Here is a 12,497-nt window from a genome sequence, read left to right as displayed (position 1 = left end):
GACCCAGAATGACTTGTCCACTGATTCTGCTTTTTTTGTAATGCCAACTCCCCATTCAGAGTCCAAGCGGGTGGATCTGATTGGTCAATCCTAGGCTATCCCTGCTAGTCTAGTCTTTTCGGGCCCATAGTGGAAAGGAGGGTTCTGCCTCCAAGAACCTTAATTTTGCCCCCAGATATTCATTTTCCCTCCCGGGGGAGAGGATTATGCTTCCCTGCCCTTTTGACATCAGGCTTGATGGTGTTGCTTGTTTTGGCCAGTAGCATGTTAGCGGAAAATCTGCAGATGGTATGCTAGCGGAAGCACTAAGAGCCAATGCGTGCTCTGCCATCTACTTCTGCCTCAAGAACAGCAATGTTCTAGATAGGACTATTGCATCAACCTGAATCCCCAAAGTGGAAGATGACATGGAACAGAGCCACAATGAGCCCATGAGGGGCATGCAACATTAGCAAGAATGAAACCTTTGCAAGCCACTAAGATTTGCAGGGATTATTTGTTACCAGGGTATAATGTAATCTGACTGATACATGCTCTCACCAAAACACATATGATGGAGCATTCCCAAACACAGAGAGAGAGTTCAGATTCTTGGCCAAAAAGTAAAAAAAAAAAAAAAAGCAATTAAAAAATTAATTTTCATATAGAAAATTCAGCTAAATATAGAATGTTAAAAGAGTCACCTTCCTTAATGTCTCAGTTTCCCTGTGGCTCTCCCAGGGGCTGCCCTACGGTCCTCACAGCACTGCAAGGGTACAAAGTTTGCACGGGTAGAAGAACCCTTGAGGCAAAATCAGCAAATTCTTTACAATCTCTGTTGTGTGTATGTTAGAGAGATTATTTATATTGATCTTTAAAAAATCACTGAATGTTAAAGTTGATCAGGGAAGGCTTCCGCTGGGAAAGAATGGTTTGTGAAAAACACTCAAGGCAAGTTGAGACAATAAAACGTTGGTAAAATGTGTGTGTGTGTGAGCGTGTGCGCAAACAGCAAGTAAGTTTTTAGGTGGTTTTATTTCTAAAAAATTAGTTACATATTTTATTTTAAATGTAATGAATATAAGGAATATACTATTTCTTAAACAATAAAAACATAGTTGTGGCTGTTTTCTATAAAATTATTTTTCTTCTCCTAAGGAAATTAAGTTCAGCACAATTTCCTGGCTTTCTTGAAAGTTTTAAGGTTCCACAATTTCACATCTGCTCATGATGTTCCGTTTTTAAGACTTGGTTCACAGACTAAAAAGAATCCTTACATTAAGAAGCAGGTCAACCAATGAATTCCAAAGAGAATTTACCTTAGAGGCTTTTCAGAAAAGGCAGGACAGAACTTGGCAGTGGTGCCAGGTGTTGGCTAACCCAAGGCATGGAGATAATTTGGAGATCCAGCTTCTTGTTACTTTAGTCCAAAAGAAGCAATTCCTATTTCAAAACGTAATCTAAAATGGTCTTTAAAAATCCATTTTTTTCTTCTTACGATGGGATATACCTATGAAATTCCACACATTTCCTTTCTGCCACTCTTAAATCAGTCCATCAATTGACTCTTTTCAATGGGTGATGTCATGTGTCCACTGCCTGGTCAATCTATACATATCTTTTGAGTACCTACAATGTGACCTTGGGTGTGTGTACCACGCTGGCATCACAGAATAATGTAGTTATCTGTTGAAGAGGTGAAAAAACGTTACCTTAATCACCGGCATCGGAGCTCCTCTTAAGGATAGGAAAGTCTTTGTTTAGTAAATAATTTCCCAAGCCTTTTTTTGTGTGTGTGGGAAGAAGAGTAAAGGGCATCATCTATACAGAACACATGAAAAAGAGGGGATGGAGAAGCCACTTTGCATGGAAAGATACAGAGGGAAAGGTGGGAAGGGGAGAGTATTGAGCAACTGACTGGGAGACACAAGGCGATGAGAAATTCCCAGCAACAATGATAGGCAAGGAGGCGCACTACCAACAGCACTAAACCTTAAGATATTGTTAAAAAGAATTTACTTTAAATCTGCCTTACCAAGAGTCCCTGTGTGAACAGTGCTACAAGGAAAGGGACTGCGCAGTTGAGGTGGTGAAATGATCCCTAAGAAGCATCAACACAGTGGAAGCAGGGGCTTGAGTTAGAGGTCCCTGGGTAAATAAAAACTTCCCAAAGATACCCAGAGTGACTGGGAGGTAGTTTGTGCAACCTCTGACACATGATAGGGGTCACACCATTTTCACTGCAATCTCAACGGGCACAATCACTCAGCTACCAATTCCAGCTGCCATTTTGGTTGCAGTTGTGAGAAGTGGTCCCATCCTCAAGAACATGATATGTTCCTATGTTACTGTGAATAGTGCTGCAGTGAACATATGTGTGTATGTATCTTTATAAGAGAATGATTTATATTCCTTTGGGTATATACCCACTAATGGGATTTCTGGGTCAAATGGTATTTCTGCCTCTAGATCTTTGAGGAATCGCCATACTGTCGTCCACAATGGTTGAAATAATTTACACTCCCACCAACCGTGTAAAAGTGTTCCTTTTTCTCCGTAACCTTTCCAGCGTCTGTTTTTTTGGCTGTTTAGTATAGCTGTTCTGACTGGCGAGAGATGACTTCTCATTGTGGTTTTGATTTGCATTTTTCTAATGATCAGTGATGATAAGCATTTTTTCATATCTTTGTTGGCTGCATATATGTCTTATTTTGAGATATGTCTGTTCATGTCCTTTGTCCCATTTTTAAAGGGGTTGATTTTGTTGTAAATTGGAGCAATCTGTATTTTCATCATGGGGAGGGGTGGTGATTACATGAACCATGCTTCATCCATACTATAGAACAAGTTATGCATCATTTCAAAATAATGTTGGTAGATTTGAATATACTGATATGGAAAGATCTCTAAGACCTGTAGCTAAGTTTAAAAAGCAAGACAAAGATCAATATCTCATTTTTTAATGGAAAACTTCCCACAAAATATCATTACATATTTGAATGTGTATGTACATTTTCCTTGAGTAGGGATGGGATTAGATAGGGAACTGGAGACAAAAGCTATTTTGTTTGAAAAATTTTAACCATGAGAATGTATTCATGTTTAGTTGGGTGTGGTGGCACATACCTGTAGTCCCAGCTACTTGGGAGGCTGAGGCAGGAGGATTGCTTGAGCCTGGGAGTCTGAGACTGCAGTGTGATCATGTCACAGAGCTCCAGCCTGGGTGACAGAGTGAGACCCTGTCTCTAAATAAATAAATAAATATTAAAAAGAATGTATTTATGTGGTACTTGTATAATCATGATACATAAAGTTTAAAATACATAAAAATGTAAAAAGAACAGTGCAAGGTCAGATTCTGGAGACCATTAGAATACACACATGCATGCGCACGCACACAACATGTGTACACACATGCACACACACATGACAATGCTGGCAATGTAAATCTCAATAAAAGAACCCACTATTTAAAAGGAGCTCGGCAGCCCTGTCCTTTCTCGCATCAGAAAAGCCCAGGCTACGGAGAAGCAAGGTTCCTATGCATGCACGCAACATGTGACCTTAACCTCCCAGGAAATCTGACACTTAGGGCCTTGCCTCAGGCACAACATCTGTCACGACTAAACCCACTTTCAGGTGTGTGGTGGGGACCTAGTCACCTATTTTCACTCTTTCTTTTGAGACAGCAGAGTTTTGAAACAGCCTTTGATGGAATCCACAACTGGCCGTGTCGGTGTGAAATTCTCCGTAGGAAATCTCACTGACAAGGAAGCCGATACTTAGTCCTTGTGTTGGGCGTGAGGACAGCAGGCACGGGCTGTGTCAGCGTTGCTCGCTGGCCAGAAGTCAGACTTGCATGGAGTTCTGCGTTTGCAGGTCCTGTTCAGGGCTGCTGGGCCTGTCCTCTTGTCTTCTATTAATCCTTTCTCTCTCACATCTTCCACCTCTCTCGTTCCCCTGCTCCCTGCCCTGTGTGTCTGTAGAAAACACCAAATCTTCAAGAAAACATCCCCTGTAAGCGACCACTGCCTGGCCTTCCTCTTCTCTCTTGCAGATCTTCTAGAAGGCCCAGTCCCTCCCTCTCGTCTCCTGCTTCTTCCTCAGCAGTTTCAAGCATTTACCTCCAACCCTCACAGTCTCAGTTCTTCACCTATTACTGTGTCTCTCTCACAGAAGTCACCTGTGTCCTCGCTGTCACCTACTCACATGCTCTCTCCTCCATACCCCGTGACAGCTGCAGTTTCTGGCCGTGGACAGCACCATTCTTGAAACTCTCCTCTCTCCACTCCTTTGAGATTTCTCTTTCTTGGTCTCCATCCGAAGTCCTTATTTCTCGGTGGTCTTCTAGGGTATTGCCTTGGCCCTCTGCTCCCTGCCCTTTGTCCCTTGGGGATTTGTATCCAACGCCACATTTTCAGCCCTTACTTTTATGAAACTGGTTCCCACATCTACATCTGGCCATCAGCCTCTCCTTGTGCCCTGCACCTCTTTCCCTCTGCCGGCAGGATATCCCCTGCACACAAGCATCCTTCTAGCATTTTCATTTTGGCAGCTGTAAATCTAGGCCGATCATCTTCCTGCCAGTCCTGCTTGTCTGCCTCCTGGATTTCTGAGTTCAGTGAACTCTCCAGTGCTAAAGCCATCTTCTCTGCCCACCAGATCCCATTAATAACAATGCTCACCTGTATCCCTTCATTTGACAAACGTCTCCTCCTTCCCTGGACCCATTACTACAGCCTCTTAACTGCTCTCCCAGACCCCCAGCCACCAGTGTGAACCTCCTAAGGCCCCAGCTTCCTGTCTTCAAACCTCCGTCTCCTCAAAGATAAAGTTTACTGCCTTAGGACAGCACTCGACTTGTCAATTTACTCCAACCTACCTGTAAAGCCTTATCTGCTACTAGCCCTTCATTTGTTCTATGAGTCTTCTCACCAATCCCTATGGATCTAAGAAAATAAAGGCTCCCTGACTCTCTAGGTAACTGGGAGGTTCTCTAGCATCTCTAGAGTCTAGAGATGAGAGAATCTCTGGAGACTAGGCTTCGCCTGCCTCCACATGCGACCTTCCAGGAAATAGTGACTTGCGTCCTTGGAATCAGGCCCTCTGCCACATTGCTGCTTTTGCCAGCAAGGCTCCCTCAGCATTGCCTCCTCTCACCCAAATCCTCTTCTTTCAAAGGCACCCCTTAACCTCGGAACCCTTCAGCTCAGTTACACTGAGGAGAAGACTTGGGCTCGTAGAAGTTAGGTAATTCCCTCCAAGTCAGTTAGGTATTAATGGGAGGTGTGGGGATTTGAACTGTGATCTCTCTAATGTCTAAATGGGTCTTTCTCCACTTTGCCAGGCTGGCTGCCTGATTGTGCTTTTCCCAGTTGGCTTTAAAGGGCTAGCAATATTAGCAACATTTTTGGCAATATTCTTGAGAACAACCTTGTCTTAGTTGCTATCTTTTCTAATCTTCCATCCTACTTAGGGCTAGGAGCTCAGGGGTCCTCAATAAATGCTTGGTGAATGGCACTGAATGTTCTTGTCTTCTCCAGTTTCTTCCAAGCAGGTGCTGTATTTCTCCTTATTTCCTAAAGGATTGATATTTTATTCAGCTACAGGAACTCTGGGTGGTGGATGGTCTTGTGGCTGTGGGCGGGGGGTCCCCTGGCTTTAGCTTCAGTTAGGACTCAGGTTGAGGAATGTAGGCTTCTTGAGCTTTGGTCATCTTCAAATCAGAGCCCATGGCTCTCTCACCACTGACTTGAGCCCACTGCCATGAAGATTTGCAAATGACCGGTGGGCCTCCGATTCCATTGCATGAGCCCTTCCTAAGTAACTGGTGAGAAGGAGGAACAGGAGGAGGAGGAGGAACAGGAGGAGCAGGGTTTCATTTGGAAACACAGGAAAATGCCTAAAGATACATGAAGAGTAACGAAAGCACAGTCATGATTCTGTAAATTAGCCTTCACAGAGCTCCTTCATATTCAATGTTACTGGATATCACTGCTTCAGCCCTGAAGCTATTCTTCTATAAATCTATAAAAGGAAAGCATTTTGAATAGTTACACATTAACAATTTTTAAAATTCCTTCTGGAGTAACGTTTGGCCACGATTAGCTTTTCCTGAATTAGGAGGCATTATGCCATACGCAAGCCCGCAGGAAAGTGGACGCTCTTAGCCAGGGGTGTCCTTCACCTTTCTTCTTATAGCTCTTACATTTGGTAACCCTAAGCAAGCAAGCTACATAAGCTCCCTGAGCCTCAGTGTCCTCTGTTAGGTGAGAATGACAATACTTCACCTCCTTGTTGTGAGGATTTCATGACTTAGAACTAAATCACTTAGCCCTATGCCTGGACCACAGTAAGCACTCAGTTAATATGGATTTCTTTCCTTGTTTCCTGACAAAATCTGTTCGGTTTTTAAACCAGTAAAGCATTGTCTCTAGTTGTTATTTTTTTTTTAATCCCCATCCAATATTTATTCATTCAACATTTGTTGATCACTTGTGCATGCCAGGCATTGTTCTAGGTTCCAAGATACCTCGATGAATCGCACGGACAAGGCCCGTGACTTTGCTGAGTGCCTCAGTGTTAGCGCAGACTTGGGGGTGCATTATTCTCCAGCTTTGTTGGAATTAGCCTTTCCACAGCGTGTGTTCCCACCTGGGGGAATCTCATTTCAATTCCTTCATCTTCTTTTACTTCGATTTCTGGTGCTGTACTCCAATACTGATAGCTTGTGGCGATATATGATTTGGAGAAAATAAGTTAGAAAAACAGATAAAATGCTTAAAGATGCATAAAGGGTGGTAAAAGTACTCCCATGGTGTTTGAAAATTACCAAGACTCAAACAAGACTAAGACATACTCATGTTCAACTAAGTGAAGCATTCCTCACCATCAGGAGCTGTTCAGTTTGGAGGGCAAGAGACCTGTTGGTGTTTGGATCAAATTGCCGTATTAACGAACTTGCTTTCCTGCATCTAGGTAGATGCTCAGCAAATTCTAGCAAATTCTATCATTTCTTATTTGTCTTCCCCTATGGCACCATAAGCTGCTTGAAGCCTGAGCCATCATCTTATTCATCTTTTTATTATTCTGAACACAGAGTCTACCATAGTGTAGGTGCTCAGTAAATGTTTGTTAAATGGACAAAGGAATGAACAAAGGAACAAACTGAGTGGAGGGATTTTTGGAAGCTCATTCTAGCACACAAGCTCTGCCAGAGCAGGGAATGGGAGGCTAGGCTGGGGGTGGAGGGTAACCGTGCCTGCAGTCAGCGAGTGGTGGCTCTCAGAAGACCCAGGACCCAGCGTCAGTGTCCCTGCTTTTGTGGTGGCACAGGGTCACGTCTGTGCGAGGCTACTTCCCCTCCTACACACATAATTGGAGGCCTTCTCTGATCAGCCTGCTTTGGAAAACTGCTTGCACCTGGCCTGGAAGAACACAATTAAAAGACGCCGTAAAAATTGACAGATCACAGTGCGGAGGGCTGAAAATACATTACAATTCCGATCGAACTATAAATAAAGCCCCTAAATTAAATAAATCTCACACAATTATGGATTAAAACATGTTTAGTGTTAATGGCCTTGCACATGGACCCTGACTCCCGAAATTGTTGCTGAGGCTGCATGGCCAGGGGATTGCATCATAATTAACACCAAGCCATCCCAGAGGGGGCGGCCTGAGGTTCAACTGTGGGCCTTCAGAACGACAGGAGTGGACCAATGAGGCCCCTGCCTCTGGGTGAGCTTCCAAATGCCTACCCAGCCCCTTTGTGGTGCCACTGACTCTTCCTTGGAAGAATATGACTTAGAGATGGCTGTCACTCTTAGGACCTGACCCTGGACACAAAGGCTTATGCTAGGCTGAGTGTTCCGGCTCCCCTGGGTGCTCATACAGATGTCTACATGTACCAAGTAAATGACCCCACACCAAAAAGGGATTGTGGAAGAAATACTTGGATAATTCAGTCATTTGCTCACTCCTACTCTGTTCCTTTGAAGTCCATACATGGTATATAAATGGTCAGCAATCATATTTTGCATTAAAATACAGAATGTTTTCTATAGTAACTCTTAAACTCCAATTGCTGAAACCAAGGAGGTTGGTAAAATCATGAAGGACAATGAAAGGTATCAGAGTTTTAGCTATATCAAACCAAGTAAGAGCACCTAACATTTAGGAATCTTACAAGAGATAGGTGAGGAGTCCACGGCTTTCATTCAAGATTAATTTGTACCTGTCACCAAGACCCAACAGATGGAAAGAGGCTTCAGGACCCCCACTGTGCTCCCTGGAGCAGGGTAGGGTGGTGGTGAAGAGCGAGGGCTCTGGATCAGGCTGCTGGGGCTCTACTTCCAGCTCTGTGGCTTCCTAAGCACACACTGTTCTTGGCGTTTCGGGTTCCCCGCCTCCATATCAGGGATGATAATGGCAACTCCTCCTCAGCAGTGAGGGTCTGGCCTGAGCTAAGCCTGCATGTGTGTTGGTGTCGTCACAATTGCTGCTGTGACTGTGTAGGAAGTGAGCCTGCCTTGGCTCCCACACCCTAGCTGTGGGGGCCCTTACCTGGTCCACCCTAGACGTGGCAGGAGAGGAGCTGCCAGGGGTTCCTGGTGTGTTGTAGGAAGGTGAAGAGCGTGGTTTGGGGCAGACAGTCTACCAGTTGACCAGCCTGTCTGTCTCCTTGAGCAACTGGGCTATGCCTGGAGAGATGGGTGTTAGATACTTGCTGAGTTAGAGTGAGGATTAAGTGAAAAGAAGACGTACAAAGAACTTAACTCTAGCAACTGGAAAACAAACTGTGCTTGATAAATGCTGACTTCCCTCTCCTCCCTTCCTGGCATCTTTCTGTTGTCTTAACAAAAGCCAAAAAGACCCTTGAACTTCAGGTTGAAGAAGGTGGCTATGGCAGGGCTGATGAGAGAGGCACACTGAGGAATGGTCTTAAACAGCAGACCGATGCTGCCCTGGGTCCCTCAGCTGCCCTAGCGGGAGGGGAAGCCTTTGGCCTGGAGCAGCTAAAGCCTGTGTCAGGTCCTCTTCCTCAGGCCTGATTGCCTTCTCTGACCATGTTGTTGTCTTTCTCATGCTGACCCTTAAAAAATAGATTTTACCTTGTCACTCCCCTGCTTTAAAAAACATGTCAAGGGGGTCCCATTTAGGATCAAGTGTAAAGCTCCTTACCAGTGTGTATAAAAGGGGTGACTGATCTTTTCTAATCTCTACATTTTGCACTCTGCACTTTGTCATATTGGTCTTCTTTAAGCTCCTGGGCGATTTCATGTTCGTGGTGCCCACCTGTGGGTTATGTGTACTCTTCCCTGTGCTTAGGATTTCCTCCCTGCACCCCTTGATGAGCTTTACCTGGCTGACTTCAGGGCTTGACTCGGCTGTTGTGTCTTAAGTGAAGCCTTCCCTGAGCTCTCCTGCTTGAGTTGGGTGCCCCTCCCATGTGCTTCTTCAGCAGCCTGCTGGGACACCATGAAAGCCCCACGTACTGTTGAATTACTCATTGACATGCCTGCCTCTTCCACTAGATGACAAGCATCAAGAGGGCAGGAAGCCCATTTCCTTTATTCACTGCTGTTTGCTTGATGTAGCACAGCGCCTGACTCAGAGCAGCACACAGGAAATATTGGCTGAATGAAAAAAAAAAAAAAAAAAAAAAGAATGAAATTGCTCATTCTCATGTTCCCTGCTTGTCTACCCTTGTTGCTTTTTGGCATCACCGTGGCTGTGATGATGCAGGAAGCTCATGGACAACAGAGTATGCATTTTCCTTAGTGAATCGAGAGCCAGTGCCGAAAGTCCCATGAGGAGAAGAGGTTCCCTGGAATGGGCAGGCACCAGCAAATCCTGGCCTGGAACACTTCCTCTCTTGCCCATCATTTCACATTCAAATCATAGATAGCTAGGTAGCTAGACAGAGCTATGGATGTAGATACAGATATATGTAGAATATAGATCAGAATGTATTTCAAGAAATTGGCTTATACAGTTGTGGGAAGCTAGCTAGATGAATCTGAAACCTGCAGGGCAGAAAGATCAGGCTGGAAATCTCAGGTGCCCGCAGGTGGAGTTTCTTCTTCAAGGAAGTCTTAGTTCTGTTCCTAAACCCTTTCAACTGATTGAATCAAGCCCACTCAGATAATCTAGGATAATCTTCCTTACTTATGCTGATTATAGATTTTAATCACATTGACAAAATACCTTCACAGCAACACTTGAACTAGTGTTTTATCGAATAACCTGGGGACGATAGTCTAGCCAAACCTAAATGTAACACTCACCTGGGGTCATAAGAGCTAGAGCTGCACTAAGATCCTCCTGCCTCCTGCTGGCCATGTGTATCTCTCTGGGCCATGTGTATTCTTCCTCTGCATGCCTTCTAGCTGGGTGAGGCAGGAAGACTAACACGCTGCTTTGATGCCTTCTCCAAAGGTCTTGTCAGGACATGGCCACAGGACATTTCCAGATAGCATAATCTCCAGAAGAACGGCTTTTCTCTTTTAGTGGACTGCAAAGAATCTGGAAAATAGTGATTTCATAATATGAGAAACCTTATTCAACACCCCAAAAGAGGAATTCAGGAAGCCATTCCCCGTAGACCATGGAGGCAGGGCTCATTTTCGGCTTGGGGGCATTAGTATGGTCATAGGGTTGTTGGAGCTGTCTTCGATGCTAGGCCATATTGGTTGCTAAATATTTTGACTATCAACACTGGGCAGAGGTTAGACTCCCCTGGGCCAGTGTGGTTAAGCAGAGTAGCCATTTAAAATATGCTCAACAGCTTAGATAGTCAAAGGGGACATTAGTATTTGAGAGTCTCTAAGACACAATTCATTCTGTCAATTTCAACATGGAAGTGGGGAAATAGTCCCACCCTGGTGCTGCAAAGATTGTTTCATTAGAGGTTAATGCTGCAGAAATCCTTCTGGAAGAATGCCTGGCAGGAGTTTCCTCATAATTGATCAGAGTTACAGAGAGACTGTAAAAGTCCATGGAGATTGTTACTTGCAGAAGTGGGAACTAGAATCAGAAACATGTTAGAAAATTCTGCCCACTAAAGCTGAGAGAAAACTCAGATTACTAAACTCCTCATGACAAGAATCGAACAGCATCTTCTGAGTATGTTCTGTGCTGGGCACTGTCCTGGCTGCTGGGAACACAACACTGACTTATCGATTGTTTGCGTCTATACCTCTACCCTCTACTCCCAACAGGAAAATAAGTTTCATGGGGACAGAGGTTGTTAGGTCTGTCTTGTTCACAGCTAATAGAACCCTGATTTTTCTTTTCTGAATGGATACAGATCTATATAGAAAGTAGATTAAAATTTATTTTGATTTTTCTTTCTAGGATGGAAAAAAACCAGACTTCATCAGATTCATCTCTCGAACCGATCCCCAAGTGATGAATCATGATGGCCTAAGTCAAGGTTGGCAATTACTTTGTTAAAGGGCCAGATAGTAAATATTTTAGGCTTTATGGCCATATAGGATTTGTCACCACTACTTATCACCACTAGTGCAAAGGCAGCCGTAGGCAATACATTAATGCATGAGCATAACAATGTTTTAAAAACCCCAATACTTTATTTCAAAAAAAAGTGGTGGGCTGGATTTTGCCCAAGGGCCATAGCTTGCTGACCCCTGATTCTAAGTTGAACATTTTGGTGTCTGGACCTCTTTGCACTCTTCAATTTTATTGAAGACACCAAATAATTTTTGTTTATGTGGATTACATCTATCAATGTTTTATACATAAAAATTAAAACTTAGAATTAAAAAAAAATATTTCTCTTAAAAAATAGCAGTAACAAACTCATTCTATGCCAGCATAATAACATTGTTTTATGGGAAACAAACATGTTTTCTAACACAAAATACTAATGAGATATTGTTTTACATATTTACAAATCTCTTTAATGTCTGGATTGGTAGAAGACAGCAGGATTCTCATATCTGCTTTTGTGTTCAGACTTGTGTGATGCTTTAGTTGAAAATTCAATCTCATACAGAGACATAACTGGAAAAAGGCAGGAACTCACAGAATCCCTGGATTGTCTTGAAGACAATCCATGGAATGTCTTGAAGACACCCATTTGCAATTGCTACAAAAAATAAAATAAGAACAGATTTAACCAAGTAACTGAAAGATCTCTACAAGGAAAACTATCAAACATTGATGAAAGAAGTTGAATGGGATACAAACAAATGAAAAGACATCCCGTGCTCATAGATCAGAAGAATTAATATTGTTAAAATGACAATGCTACCCAAAGTGATCTACAGATTGAATGCAATTCCTGTCAGAATACAAACGACATTCTTCACAGAAATTAGAAAAAAAGTCCTAAAATTTGCATAGAATCACAAGACCCCAAATAGCCAAAGCAGCACTGAGCAAAAAGGACAAAACTGGAGGTATTAAACAACCAGAACTTAAAAGGTACTACAAAGCTGTAATAACCAAAACGGCACAGTACTGGCATAAAAAGAGACACGTAGACCAATGGA

At 43.4% G+C, this 12,497-nt stretch overlaps 1 long non-coding RNA gene across 1 annotated transcript; it reads left to right on the top strand.

The window, feature by feature from the left end:
* Positions 1-7,415: 7,415 nt before the first annotated feature.
* On the top strand, positions 7,416-12,143 carry LOC103878315. The gene is made up of 3 exons (XR_001895849.3): positions 7,416-7,719; positions 11,338-11,416; positions 11,922-12,143. It is a non-coding gene; the product is annotated as an uncharacterized LOC103878315 (long non-coding RNA).
* The last annotated feature ends 354 nt before the right edge of the window (positions 12,144-12,497 follow it).

This window comes from Papio anubis, chromosome 13, assembly GCF_008728515.1.
Source record: "Papio anubis isolate 15944 chromosome 13, Panubis1.0, whole genome shotgun sequence".
In the NCBI taxonomy this organism is placed as follows: domain Eukaryota; kingdom Metazoa; phylum Chordata; class Mammalia; order Primates; family Cercopithecidae; genus Papio; species Papio anubis.
Note: the sequence above shows the minus strand (reverse complement) of the source record. Positions and strands in the feature narration are given on the sequence as shown.